Below are 15,230 nucleotides of genomic sequence, written 5' to 3'. Positions count from 1 at the left end.
AAAATTGCCCAAGCAAAATTGCCGCTTTACGATGTTCCTTGCCACCGTTGTTAAGTGAATCACTGCACTTGTTCAGTTTATAACACAGCCGTTAAGTGAATCCGGCTTCTCTATTGATTTTGCTCATCACAAAAGGGGATCACGTGACCCCCCAGGACGCCACAACCGTCATAAATACGAGTCAGTGGCCAAGAGACTGGATTTTGATCAGGTGACTTTCAGGGAGGCTATGATGGTCGCTCAAGGGTGAAAAACAGTCCTAAGTCCCTTTTTTCAGCACCGTCATAACTTTGAACGGTCACTAAACGCACTCTTGTAAGTTGGGGCTGCCTCTAGGTAAGGGGAGTGTCTTCCAAGGTTGGTGATGGGTGAACCCCTTCGGTCCTGAGCGGTTCCAGGGACCAGGAAAAGAAAGGCTGGTGTTTTTATCAATGGTTTCTTCTTCTTCTTCTTCTTATGCTGGCACGCCTGCCGGCCGAAATCTTGGGAAAGTGTGTGCAACTACGTGAATTATATTTAAGGCACCCCGTGGAAACCTCTCAGGGAGGAGCCGGCTTCGGCTTGTCAACGTCTCGGTCCCTTATAACCCCGGAAGGTCTCCCCCCTCCGAGGAAAGTGGAGGATTTTAAGAAGGGGCCGGAGAGCCGTTTGCGTTTCCTGCTCAGGCAGTGGGTGGGACAGAACGCCTCCCACTCCAAGCTAGTAGCAGAGGAGGAGGAGGAGGAGGAGGGGAGGGGAGGAGGAGTGGGAGGAGGAGGAGGAGGAGGAGGGAGTGGAGGAGGAGGAGGAGGAGGAGGAGGGGGAGGAGGAAGAGGGAGGAGGAGGAGGAGGAGGAGGAGGAGGAGGAGGAGGAGGAGGAAGACGAGGAGGAGGAGGGGAGGGGAGAAGGAGGAGGGGGAGGAGGAGAGGAAGACAAGGGGGAGGGGAAAAGGGTTTCCTGCTTGAGCAGGGATCAGACTAGAAGACCTCCGAGGTCCCTCCCAACTCCGCTATGTAGCAGAGGAGGAGGAGGAAGGGAAGGGAAAGGAGATAAAGGGTTCCTGCTTGAGGTCGGACTAGAAGACCTCCAAGGTCCCTTTTAGCACTGTGATTTGGAGGAGGAGAGGAGGAAGAAGAAGAGGAGGAAGTGCGGGGTGGGGGTTGAGCAGGGGTCAGAGTAGAAGTCCTCCAAGGCCTCTTCCAACTATCCTGTAATCTGCAACTCTTACACTGCAAAAACATATGGACGACACAACTCGACCAGGGCAAAGCAATAGATGCAATCTACATAGACTTCTGTAAAGCCTTTGATTCAGTGGTACACGACAAACTACTCCTAAAAATAAAATCCCATGGTATCTCTGGACAACTGAATAACTGGATAGAAGCATTCCTGGCAAACAGACAACAAATGGTCAAAATTGGGAGCGTCCTATCAAATTCTGTACCTGTCAATAGTGGTGTCCCCAAGGCAGTGTTCTAGGACCAACTCTCTTCATACTCTACATAAACGACCTCTGTGATCATATTAAGAGCAATTGCGTTCTCTTCGCTGATGATGTAAAGCTGTTCAATACCACAGACAATACTGCTACCCTACAAAAAGATCTTGACTATGTATCTGAATGGTCAAACAAATGGCAACTTCAAATCTCAACAAATAAATGCTCTGTCTTACATATTGGCAAAAAAAATCAGAAAATAAAATACAAGCTGAATAGTCAAGATCTTGTTGATGACCCAAGCTCTGTAAAGGACCTTGGAATACTCACCTCTAATGATCTAAGTGCTAGAGCCCACTGCAACTACATAGCCAAAAAGGCATTAAGAGTTGTTAACCTAATCCTCGTAGTTTTTCTCTGGTAATATCACACTACTAACCAGAGCATACAAAACATTTGCTAGACCAATACTCGAATACAGTTCATCAGTCTGGAACCCTCATTACGTATCTGATATTAGCACAATTGAGAAAGTCCAGAAATATTTCACAAGAAGAGTTCTCCACTCTTCTACTCGTTGTAGAATACCTTATGCCACCAGACTTGAAATTCTAGAACTAGAAAACCTTGAATTACGCCGTCTTCGGTCTGACTTAAGCATGGTATATAAAATCATACATTGCAATGTCCTACGTGTCAATGAATACTTCAGCTTCAACCATAACAACACAAGAGCACACAATAGATACAAACTCAAAGTAAACCGCACCAAACTTGATTGCAGGAAATACGACTTCAGCAATAGAGTAGTCAATGTCTGGAATACTCTACCCGACTCTGTAGTCTCTTCCCCAAACCCCAAAAACTTTAACCTTAGACTGTCTACTATTGACCTCACCCCTTTCCTAAGAGGTCTGTAGGGGGCGTGCATAAGCGCACCAACGTGCCTACCGTCCCTGTCCTATTGTTTCTCTTATTCTTTTATTTTTCTTATATGTACCCATTTCATGTATTCACAACTATGTATACACTTATACTTATTATCTTGTAAACAATTGACAAATCAAATAAATAAAAAAATAAAAATAAAATAACTCTGTTATTTAGCAGAGGGAGAGGAGGAGGAAGAGGAAGACAAGGAGAAAGGGAAGGGGAAGGAGAAAAGGGTTTAAGCAGGGGTCAGACTGGAAGGCCTCCGATGTCCCTTCCAGCTCTCGCTCTGTTACAGGCCCCTGCTCTATCCACGGGCTAAGGGTTGGCTGGGAGAAACGAGAGGGAGAACGTCCCGAAGGAGGACTCCAGTTCCATCTCCGTCGTGGGAGCCCCGTGGACCGGTCTCCAACCCAGCCTGCTCCCGGCCACTCACCCCGTCTTCCTGGAAGTCGCATTCCTCCAAGGACCGTTCTTCGGCCACCAGGCACACCGTCTCCTTGAGGGTGAAGTTCAGCTCTTGGTTGCTTTCAGAAAGAGGATCCTGAAACGAGACACGGTCCAGCAGGGGGTTAGTTTTAGAGACCGCTTGAACGTCCTCCCACGGTCCCTCGGAAGGAGCCCTCAAGGAGCCACCGGGGTCTATATCTACAGGGCAGAGTCCATGCAGGTTCCGGAAGTTCTGGATTCCAGGCCTACCATCCTGATTGATCCTAGTTGGATCGGGAAGATCTTCCAGGTGGAACTGATTCCACTTTTTCAGCTAGCTTCCCACGAGGGAAGGGTCTACTCTACAAAAAGTCCAACAGGACGAATTTTGTCTATGCCAGAGGGAAAAAAGGACCAGGGGAGACATGATAGCAGTCTTCCAGTATCTCAGGGGCTGCCCCAAAGAAGAAGGAGTCAAGCTGTTCTCCAAAGCCCCTGGAGGCAGGACCAGAAGCAACGGATGGAAACTAATCAAGGAGAGAAGCAACTTGGAACTTAGGAGAAACTTCCTGACAGTGAGAACAATCAACCAGTGGAACAACTTGCCACCAGAAGTTATGGCTTCTCCAACACTGGAGGCATTTAAGAATGAGTGGACAACAAATTGAGTGGACAACAAATCAAGGGGAGAAGCAACCTAGAACTCAGGGAGAAATTTCCTGACAGTTAATTGGCCGAACTATTTGCCTTCAGAAGTTATGGGTGAAGTCTTCAAGAAAAAGTGGGATGTCCTTTTGTCCAGAACAGGACAGGATCTCCTGCTTGACCAGGGGGTTGGGCTAGAAGACCTCTAAGTCCCTTTCCAGCTCTGTTATTCTAGATTTCTAGCTTTCAGATCTACAATGGACCCAGATTGAAGGATAGGTAGACCCTAAATGAAGACTCCTTAAGATCTCCATGCCGGGGACTTCCGGTTTGGAAGGCTTCGGCAGCGGCAGGAATCCACAGTCGTGCACGGTTTCTGCCGCGCTGCTGTGGAGTGCCCCCAATCCAGTCGGATTTGGAGGCTATAGTTACCCCGTAGGGGTAGCTGAAGATAGGGGAGAACCAGGCAGGAGTCCGGGGGAATTGCAACCCCCCTCCTCAGCCGATTTAACTCCCTTCTTCGAAGGCAGTGAAGCGGCGGTCAGCAATGGCCGCCACAAAGCAGCCTTCAGCCAGATAAGAAATGTGCAGGAGGAAGTTTGAAGTGAACATTATTGGCTGAACCATAACAAATAACATCTAAACACTCTGGAAACTTGATTCTATTTAAGACACATTGTTTCCAAGAAGATCGTTAAAAGCGGTGGAAGAAAGTTAAAAGGGAATGTTTTTTTCTTCTCACTCTCCTTCCCTATGGAAATAGCAGGTGGAAATCAGAAAACCCCTTTTTGGCATCAAGGTAATTAAATTTGAAAATTAAAGTCAAGGGGTCATTAAAGATTTCTGAACATTGGAATTAAAAAATAATCTTTTGCTATAAGTGGGAAGGGAGAGGTACAGAATTAATATTAAGACTTTGCTGGAGGAGGCTGCTTGGAGCTTATAAGATCAGAGTTGAATTGTTATAAGACTTCTAAAAGATATACTTTGGAACTTTACACTTGAACTGTACCCCAGGAAGAGAAAGTTTAAAAGAAGAAAGTGCTAAATGAAACAGCTTGTGCTTATTTGGATTGCTTGGTGACTTTGGGACTTTTGGAAATTATTATTTGAAAGACTAAAAACTTTTGGGTTGTTTAAAAATTTTTCACAATGGCATTATCTGTTGAAGAATTGAAAATGGAATTTAAAAAGCTAAAAGAAGAGGAACAAGAAGGGAAGGGCTCTTCTGGATCTGTTTTTCATTGTTTAGAAATGGCGATTTCTACCTATCAGAAATTACAAGAACAAGAAGGGTGGGATGATGAAGAAGAAGCCATATTTAATGAACAAACAACTTTAGCTGGGGAAGAAAAGGGAAAGAGGAGAAAGAGAATGGAGAATTTAAGACTTAAAAAAACAACCAAAAAAGGGAAAAATAAGGTGAAAAATCGATACAATGTCAGGAAGCAACAGAAAAGAGAATTACAGAAAAGAGTGGAGACTAAGAGGGTGGAGATCAAGAGACGGGGCGGGGGGGTAAAAAGGCTAGATCGGAGAAGAGAGGTAGGGAAAAAGGAAAGAGAAGTTATAAAGGTTTGAAACAAGGTGCAAAGAAACAGGATTTCTTCAGAGATAATGGGTAAAAATATAATTAAAAAAGAGATTCTGCAAAAGTACATAAGACAGTATAGTTGTATTTGTATTTGAAACAATGTTAGAAAACTGGAACATTATATGATTTAATAAAATATTAAAGGGAATGTGTAAAATGCTTAAGAATTAATGATAGAATTTAATCTACTATAGATTATTGTTTTAATTATATTATAAACTTATTATTTTTCTATTTTAAAATGTAGTATGTAACTTTGAATGTGCTAAGCAGAATCAGAATGAAAATCTTATATTATTTTAAGTGTTAAATTTAGGGGAAAGATATAAAGGCGTCATACTTCAATCAGTGATTACAGGAGAAATATTGTGTTAATGAGAAAAGAAAAATAGATAATTGAAACAGAACGCACAAAAGATATAAGCATAATGAGCTAAATTGAGATGAAATAAATAAAATAGAATTAAGAGAGTGAAAAGAGGGGAGAAGCCATATAGAAAATATAGAATGGTAAATAAGATAAGAAATGGTATATAAAGTGAGCATGAACTTGATTTATGTCTGTACCAAAAGATGTAACCCGGGACTAAGCCACTTTCCAAAAAGAAGTTTTTATGTTTTTAAGTTTTGCATTTTGTTTGTGTATGTTTGTTTATTGAAAATTAATAAAATTCTTTTTTTTTAAAAAAAAAAAATATCCATGCTGGGAGGAGAGGCTGGCTGGGTCTCTCGTTCTCAGCTGTTACTCAAGACAGGGTCCCACAAGGTCCACTCTACTCTACAGGGGTCAGGATGAAGTCCAGGGGGGAGTACCTACCCACTTGGGTGGAGGAACAGCCTCCAGGAGACGGTACAGGGACTCTTCCCCAGATTTGCTGTTGAAGATGCTCACTGCAAGGTCCACGGCCTCCTCATAGGTCAGGGGTTTGTGTGGCAGGGAGGAGGTCCCACCGATGGCGAGAGCTCCAACCAGCAGCAAGGTCTTGCAGAAGAACCCTTCCATCCTCGGTCCTTCTGCTACGGAGCTCCACTGCCGATGTGGTTCCCGGCACCAGGGTGTCTCCTTTTATGCCCTGGTGGGCAGGTCCTCTCCTCGTTGGGAGGGGACCAGGGGTTTCCCCCACCACTGAATTCTCCCAGGTCCTTCCTGAAAAGAAGACACTCCCTTTTTGGAGAAGGGAGCCCAGAGAAGCAGCGCTTGGGCATTTTTTCCCCGCTGTCTTAAACGTGAAAATTTCTTCTGGCAGGTTTCCAGATCAAGGTTTCTCAATCTTGGGCATTTTCAGGCTGGGGGACTTCGGGGAGGGGCTGGGGGGGGCTTCGACTAGATCAGGGGTCTCCCATCTTGGCCACTTGAAGACCTGTGGACTTCAACGCCAACTGGCTGACGAACTCTGAGAGTTGACATCCACCAGCCTTGAAGTGGCCAAGGTTGGACGAGAAGACCTCCAGGGTCCCTTCCAACTCTATGGCCTCCCAGACTCCGGAGGCTCTCTGGAAGCCAGAAATGGGCCCATTTGCGGCCTTCCTGAACATCCGGGAGCCCCGTTTTTCCCCCTCCCCGAGCATCTACCCACACCCTGCACTTACCTGCATCCAAAATGGGTCGTGTGGGGATTCTGAGGAGGAGTGGGGTGGGCGGGGCCAGCCAGGAGCGGGATTCTCCAAATTGCACAGAGGTAATTAAATTAAATTAAATTAAGGTAATTAAAGGGGAGAACCAGGCAGGGGTCCAGGGGAATTGTAACCCCCCTCCTCAGCCGATTTAACTCCCTTCTCCGAAGGCAGTGAAGCGGCCACAAAGCAATGGCTGCCACAAAGCAGCCTTCAGCCGGATAAGAAATGTGCAGGAGGAAGTTTGAAGTGAACATTATTGGCTGAACCATAACAAATAACATCTAAACACTCTGGAAACTTGATTCTATTAAAGATACATTGTTCCCAAGAAGATCGTAAAAAGCGGCGGAAGAAAGTTAAAAGGGAAAGTTTTTTTCTTCTCACTCTCCTTCCCTATGGAAATAGCAGATGGAAATCAGAAAAACCCTTTTTGGCATCAAGGTAATTAAATTTGAAGATTAAAGTCAAGGGGTCATTATGTAGCAGCAAATCGTGTTTCCAAAGCAGGACACGAGACCACGAAAGATGAAAGAATGCAGGTTTATTTGCGCAAAGCATTCAGAGCATTAACGTGACAAATTCTGAACTCCCCTCCCTCATTTAGGGCAGTTCCTTTATACCTCTTGTGACTTCAGCCGAAGTCTGGGCGTTCATCTTTGACATATTTACCAAATACGGATGACTGTGCTTACAAGATAATACAGAAAACTTGAAAAACATCTTTTTCCAAGAAGGAACTAGAAAGAGGATATGATAAACATATTTTGCGTACTCTGTTATCTTACACCACCAGATACTTTCCATGCCCACCCTTGTTTATAGTGACAGCTAAGTTGTTAGTTCCCTAAAGTTATAGATTTCCTAATATCTGAGCAAGCAAAAGCAAAGGCACTCTGACCTTCTTCTGGTTGTGACTTATGACCTATATAGGGTGATGATATGATTAGCAGTGCTATTATTTTATATGTCTTTTTAGTTCTGCTTCATTCCCCCCTTTGAAACTTCACCTTCATTGATAGATTACTGTGCAGTTTCATATTCCTGGTTGGGCCGATATAGGGGAAGAAGTTCCTCATATGTGTTCGAAGGGTCCTGTGCTCACAGGGCCATTACCTTTTTGGTGGTTTTCTTCTCAACAGGCTGCTGGAAATAGTCCGCACAAAGATAGGGAGAACACATGGCAAGATTACACAGCCTGCGGCAATCAGTCCTATAAGCGCGACAATGGCCTGCAAGCCAGGTAATTTGGGGAACCAGGAACCAAAAAGATCACTAAAATCCAACCCATTCCATTTTTGAACCGGGACATGAGCAAGATTCTCAATGCGCCTAGCCCATTGTTCGATGATCTCACCCACATCATCAAATTCCAGGCAGCAATTAGTGAAGTTGAACTTTCCACACACCCCTCCCTCTGCGGCCAACAGATAGTCCAATGCCAAACGATTTTGATAAATGGCATCTCTAAATTTCTTCTGCTGGGCCTCCAGGGTGCGTAGAGACTGAGCAGTTTCGTTGGCGATCAACTCAACCACAGCCTGAAGCCTAATAATACGGTTCAGCATATATATAGGGGTACGGTACCCCCAAGACCCGTCTGGCGCCCACTTGGCCGGGTCTTAATAATGAATGATTCTCTCTGAGGGCCACTCATCATCCTTCCAGTCCCCTATCTTGTAATCGGCCTTCAGCTTTCTGCTCTGCCATTGATCAGCATCCAACGCTTGGGGTATGTTCAATGGCATCATAAAAAAAGGAAGGGTTAATAACCCCCAGAGTGCAAGCCCCTCTCCAATTAGAGGGGGGAGCTATAGGCCACATCCCCACATATCCAATGTACTCCAGGAGGGGCATTAGTGGTGTTATCCAAGGAGTATTTGGACCAGTAGGTGTTTGTCTTATTGGGCCAATATTCCCATGATTTTGTAGACTGGTTCCATTCATGGACTTCTAGACATTCAGTTTCCCCCACAGAGGGACCCTTTCCCTGGGTATTGGCTAAGCACCAGTGAGCGACTATGGGGTTAGTTAACTCCCACCGCGAGAGGGGTTGGTGCTGCGGCATTGCCGTGAGGTTACAAGGTATGGAATAGTTCCACTCCTGTGCTGCCCATGGCCACTGATCCCCGATTTTGGTTCCCCCGCAGATGTAACAGTTAGTAACATTAAACGTATGAGCTATGGTGGAGGCTAGTTCGAGGAAAAGGTTGCGTGCCTCATGTGAGGGCTGCAATTCTATGTCAACCTCTTGCCAGAATTCAGAGAAGTATTTTGAGTGACAATTGGATGCAAGCTTCCTAGTTTCTATTGACAAGTGGACAATGCCCCCAGGGTCCGTCCCTTTGGCATACAATCTGATCCCCAAAGCTGGGCCATATTTAGTAATCCAGGTTTGGGGATTAGGTATGGTTATGTTGACCCAATTACAGTTATAAATCGTGCAGTCCTTGGTTCGAAGCACCCGCGATATATGGAGATGGGTTCCTATTCCCGAGTTGGAATATGTAGCCCAAAGAACACAGTTCCAGTATGGGCAAAACCGTTCAGCCACGTTGTCACATTCTGCCTTACCAGTGCCAGGGGAATGGCGTTGGGGGCAGATGTAGACATCGTTTTGTGCGTACGTCTGATGCCACGATAGAGAGGTGCCACAAGAGGTGGGCCAGGATGCCACTTTGCAAACATCGAGCAGGAAAGTACCCGGGCTAGTGGGTGCTAGAATCTGCGTCTGGGCAACGATTGGACCATTTTGGTCTCCCTGACTTCTGACCACTAACCATGTCTGGGCTGGTTTTACCTTAGGGTCATAACATTCATTCAAAAGGGGACATATGGAGTACCAGGTCCCATTGTAACAACAAGGGGTGGGAGTTTTTGCGCACGTATAGTGACTATGATATATCAAGGTAGTGCGGATCTCCCTCCCTCTTAACACCGTTTTCAGACAGACTCCGGGAGAAATTTCCTGACAGTTAATTGGCCGAACTATTTGCCTTCAGAAGTTATGGGTGAAGTCTTCAAGAAAAAATGGGATGTCCTTTTGTCCAGAACAGGACAGGATCTCCTGCTTGACCGGGGGGTTGGGCTAGAAGACCTCTAAGTCCCGTTCCAGCTCTGTTATTCTAGCTTTCAGATCTACAATGGACCCAGATTGAAGGGTAAGTAGACCCTAAATGAAGACTCCTTAAAATCTCCATGCTGGGAGGAAAGGCTGGCTGGGTCTCTCTTTCTCAGCTGTGACTCAAGACAGGGTCCCACAAGGTCCACTCTACTCTACAGGGGTCAGGATGAAGTCCAGGGGGGAGTACCTACCCACTTGGGTGGAGGAACAGCCTCCAGGAGACGGTACAGGGACTCTTCCCCAGATTTGCTGTTGAAGATGCTCACTGCAAGGTCCACGGCCTCCTCATAGGTCAGGGGTTTATGTGGCAGGGAGGAGGTCCCACCGATGGTGAGAGCTGCAACCACCAGCAAGGTCTTGCAGAAGAACCCTTCCATCCTCGGTCCTTCTGCTACGGAGCTCCACCGCCGATGTGGTTCCCGGCACCAGGGTGTCTCCCTTTATGCCCTGGTGGGCAGGTCCTCTCCTCGTTGGGAGGGGACATGGGGTTCCCCCCCCGAATTCTCCCAGGTCCTTCCTGAAAAGGAGAAGGGGGCCCAGAGAAGCAGCGCTTGAGCATTTTTTTTTCCGCTGTCTTAAACGTGAACATTTCTTCTGGCAGGTTTCCAGATCAAGGTTTCTCAATCGTGGGCATTTCCAGGCTGGGGGACTTCGGGGAGGGGCCGGGGGGGCTTCGACTAGATCAGGGGTCTCCCACCTTGGCCACTTGAAGACCTATGGACTTCAACGCCAACTGGCTGACGAACTCTGAGAGTTGAAATCCACAAGCCTTGAAGTGGCCAAGGTTGGACTAGAAGACCTCCAGGGTCCCTTCCAACTCTGTTATTCCAAGAAGGAGGAGGAGGAGAGAAAGGTTTCCTTGGTAACCCTCTACACAAACTCTAAAATTGGCAATTTTAAGATTTGGGCTCCATCTGTGGAGCTTTTCGAAAATGGACTGAAGATTCATTGCTATAAGGTCCCTATGAAGAGATTGGACAGCCATTGGTCCAGAATGGTTGAGCGGGAGGTTGGACTAGATGACCTCCAAGGTCCCGTCCAGTCATAGGATTCCATGTTCTTAAGGATTAGACAAGTATTTGTCCAGAATAGTATCGATTCTCCTCTTGAGCAGGGGGTTGGACTAGAAGATCTCTTAAGGTCCCTTCCAGTGCTAGAATGCCATGAGTATTGCCCCCTTTTACGACGATTCTTGCCCCAGCGGTTAAGTGAATGGCGGCAGTTATTAAGTCAGTCCCAGGGTTGTGAAGTCAATCCCGACTTTGCTCGTGAGAAGGTCGCAAAAGGGGATCATCACGTGACCCCCCAGGACAATGCCACCGTCATAAATACGAGTCAGTTGCCAAGCACCTGAATTTTGAATACATGACTATTATGGGGGTTCTGCCAAGGGTTGTAAGTGTGAAAAGCAGCCTGAAGTCACTTTTTCAGTGCCATTGTGACTTCAAAGAGTTGTAAGTCGAGAAGTGCCGATATATTTGGCCGAGATCAAGTCTCCCCCCACCCCCCCGATTAAGGGGCCTCAGAGCCCGGCCTTGGCAATGGAGGCATTGTCGCGTGTGGCACCCACACAGTTGTGCAAAGGACGCCGATTGTGCAAGGCCGAAACGTGATCGGTTTGCCCCCTCTTATTGCCATAAGGCCCTTCGAAGGACTCCAGAGAGGAGGAGGAGGGGCTGAGCCACCTGAACTTCGGGGTGGGGGGGGAGGAAAGTCCCCACAAAACAGGGAAGTCACAACTCCGTGTCGGTTGGGCCGGGAAGTGCAAGAGGGAGGAGCAGCACCTGGTTAGGACCGAGCAGAATCTGGAAACGCAAAAAAGGAACTCTTGAAACTGTGTCCCAGGGCATCACCTGCCTTTTCTGGGGGCTTCCTTGTTTCACCTGCACGGTTTTTATAAATCGTTCTTTCCTCCCCCCCCCCATTTCCCCCACAACAACAGCCCTGTGAGGTGGGCTGGGCTGAGAGAGAGGGACTGGCCCCAAATCCCCCGGTTGGCCTTCGGGTTAGATATTAAAGGATGAAAGTGAGAAACCCCAAAGAGAAACTCTATCCAGGTATTGGCTGAGATTCAACAGGGGCTTCAGGGAAGATGATCCAAAAACAGATTAATCAACCAGTCAATTGATTAGATCACCTTGGGCAAGGCCAAAGGGAGAGGTTGTGGGTGTTCACACTTTCATGTTTCTTAGAGAAGTGACCAGAAGTGACCCCCGATGAAAGTGGTCTCTCCCAAGCTTCCCTCCTGAACCAATAACCCACCTGCTGTGGAGATATGCTGAGAACCTCATTGGAAAGCCCTAGAAGATTCTCCTCCAGCTTCTTCGGGGTTCTGCAGAGAGTCCCCCCCCCCAAGGCTCAAACGCCTCCCTCCGTTCTGGGACTTTGGGGAGGGAGGGGAAGGAGAAGAGGAGAGAGGGAACCCCTCAGTCCAAGAGGCTACAGGAGAGGAAAGACAGATCACCTTTGCCCAAGATTACGCCCAAGATGTGTTTCTCCTTGCTGCACTTCCTGTTCCTGAAGTTTCTGGAAGTTTAGGGGTTCAGCTAAAGTCACGTCTGCCGTTCCCCCCAGCCCTGAAACAGACAGAATCTCCTTTTCTGCAGCTCCCAAACCTTCTCAATCAATCAATGGGAAGAGAGCGGAAGGGACCTTAGAGGTCCTCTAGTTTAGTTCTCCCTGCAGGAGAACCAATACCATTTGAGACAAGTCGCTATCCAGTCTCTTCTTGAAAGCCTCCGGCGTGGGCTGGATAGCCCGTGTTGTGAAAACAGGGCTAACCAGATACAATGATCCTTTTCTTCCTCTCTAGGATCAGCCCGAACGCTTGAAGAAATTCAGGAAGGCCAAAAAGTGGGTAAAGAAAGTCACAAAGATAGCCGGTGAGGTCGCGATGAAGATATTAATCAAGAAGGCCATCCTAGGATTACTCGGATAATGAAGAAGGACCCGGCTGCAGATGTCTTGAGATCTGAGAAAAATCGTTTCCTCAGAAAATGATGGTGATTCTCCAGTTGTCCAACTTAGATCAGATCCGGGCTTTCTAAACTTTTGTGCAAATTCAAATTTGAAATAGAATTTGAGCTCTGTACCCAGGTGGAAAGCGAAATATTGGAGCAAAACACAACTTAGGGAAAGGGGTTGAATGAAACGGGGAAACGGCAGAAATAGTTGTAACACGGTTTTTTAAAAATGGAAATAAATGCTGATATGGGACCGAGTTAGTCTCTTCTTTGCAAGGCACGACTCTTTTTGTGTAACGGTTTTGTTTTCTTCAAAAAGCTAAAACCCACAAGCCAACAAATAACTTGCAAAAGTCCAGCAAAGGGTCATGAAATGAGTCAGAGGCCAATTAGTCCCAAACCCAGAGGATGGGAAGCTTTGAAAGGGGCAATCAACACCCAGGCGGGCTTAAGGAAGCGAGCAGCCGAAGGGAGAAGGTGCGAAACACCAAACCTTCCTGGGTTATCCTGAATAGACTGAGAATTGCGGGCATCCAGCCCTCCACTTCTCCTTCTGATCTTAGATTTGGGCCCTTCCTAGTCTCCCCTTTACAAAATAGGGAGTAAACCCTACTCAAATCCATACGTGGCTAGAAAAAATGACCAAACACCATATAGATTTCAAACCAGAATTGTTTTTACTAGGTATCGCATCAGAGGGTTATGACAAAGGAAAAATATATTCAAACATTTTAGCAACGGGTTCTCTGCCCGGCTGCTGGGTGGGCGTGGCCATGGCGGGCGTGGCCTACTCGGCCTCCTGCACCACAGCAGGGTGGTGGTGGTGTTTTCACCCTCCCCAGACTCCGGAGGCTCTCTGGAAGCCAGAAATGGGCCCATTTCCGGCCTTCCTGAACATCCGGGAGCCCCGTTTTTCCCCCTCCCCGAGCATCTACCCACGCCCTGCACTTACCTGCATCCAAAATGGGTCGTGTGGGGACTCTGGGGAGGAGTGGGGTGGGCCAGGGAGCGGGATTCTCCAAACTGCACAGAATCTGAGCTAGGGGCTCTCCCGAACCCCTGCCAACCCCACCCAGCAGCCCATCCCTGAATTTATTGCATGTTACATGTTTTGGCGGCAGCAAGAATTGTATACACGCGCAGGAGTGGAAGAATGAAAACAAGGGAAGCCTCTGCAGCCTTTGGAGGCCAAAAAACAGGCCCTTTTCATCACTTCCTGTATTCCTGGAAATAGCGGAAGTGACAAACCGGGCCCGTTTTTCGGCCTCCAAAGGCTGCAGAGGCTTCCCTCAAGCCTCTGGGAGACCGAAAAAGGCCTCAAATGGGCCCAATATCAGCTGGGAGGTGCGCGCATGTGCAGTGCAGGTAAAGGGATGGCGGAGGGATCGTGCGCACATGTGCAGGGGGCATGGGGGGCATACATTGCCTTCTGGGTGCTGGCATGCTAGCGCACGTGTGCGAGTGTGCAATTTTCGGCACAAGAGCCCTAAAAGTTTAGCTACCTCTGGTCTAGAGCAGTGGTCCCCAACCTTTTTTGTACCAGGGACCAGTTTCAAGCACAAACACTTTTTCAAGGACCGGGCGGGGGAAGAATCCGAGTTTGGTGGTTTGCTTGCAGACGTTTCATTACCTGACTAGGTAACATCTGATGTTGTTACCTAGTCGGGTAATAAAACGTCTGCCAGCAAACCACTAAGTTCAGGGAGCGCCTCGGCCCTGCCTCCCTCAGCCCCATCCCTCAGGTGTCTCCCTCCCTCCCTCAGGTGTCTGCCTCGTTCCTCTCTCAGTCGCTCTCTCGCTGCTCCACCAGCCCAGGAAGAAACTGCTTCAAAGAAGCCGGGGTGGGGTGGCTTTTCCTGTCGCCGCAGCTCCTCCGAAGCGCCCGTTTACCCCACCCCGCCCGCCAGCGCGCAGGTTCAACCCAGTGCTCCGTTCTGCCTGCCTGCCTTCGTTTCGGAGCAGCTTCGGCTGATAAAAAGAGGCGAATAGTTATTATTCTCAGCCGAAGCTGCTCCCAAACAACCAGACAGGCAGGCAGGCAGAACGGAGCACTGAATAGAAGCGCGGGCGGGCGGGCGGGCGGGGTGGGGGTAAACGGGCGCTTCAGAGGAGCTGCGGCGACAGGAAAGCCACCACCCCCACCCCCACCCGGCTTCTTTGAAGCAGTTTCTTCCTGGGCTGGTGGAGCAGCGAGAGAGCGACTGAGAGAGGAATGAGGCGGAGGAAACCGAAGCTGCTGAGCCAGAGAGCAGGACAGGCTTCGGTTGCTTCCTCCCTCCCCTTCTTTCATTTGTGTCCTTGATCCCGATCCCAGCAGCATTCACCGAAGGCGAAGAAAGCCGCCATTTTTTTTATTTTTTTTTCTTTGCAGCCCGGTACAGAGTGCTCCACGGACCGGTACCGGTCCGCGGCCCGGTGGTTGAGGACCCCTGGTCTAGAGGACAACTCTCAAAATCCTGGTTGATCTGCCAAGGAAGGAACGCCTGTTTCCCGCATATATGTATTACAGG

At 47.9% G+C, this 15,230-nt stretch overlaps 1 pseudogene across 1 annotated transcript; it reads right to left on the bottom strand.

Moving 5' to 3' along the window:
- Positions 1 to 2,658: 2,658 nt before the first annotated feature.
- Positions 2,659 to 6,037, bottom strand: LOC148128739 (cathelicidin-related peptide Oh-Cath pseudogene; annotated as a pseudogene). The gene is made up of 2 exons (XR_015745960.1): positions 5,837 to 6,037; positions 2,659 to 2,895 (listed from the first exon to the last, which is right to left on the bottom strand). The product of XR_015745960.1 is annotated as a cathelicidin-related peptide Oh-Cath pseudogene (transcript).
- Positions 6,038 to 15,230: the final 9,193 nt, after the last annotated feature.

The sequence above is a fragment of the Notechis scutatus genome, chromosome Z (assembly GCF_049901735.1).
Source record: "Notechis scutatus isolate UNSWTSFEM ecotype Mainland chromosome Z, rNotScu1.2, whole genome shotgun sequence".
In the NCBI taxonomy this organism is placed as follows: Eukaryota; Metazoa; Chordata; class Lepidosauria; order Squamata; family Elapidae; genus Notechis; species Notechis scutatus.
This window is presented reverse-complemented; position numbering and strand designations above follow the sequence as displayed.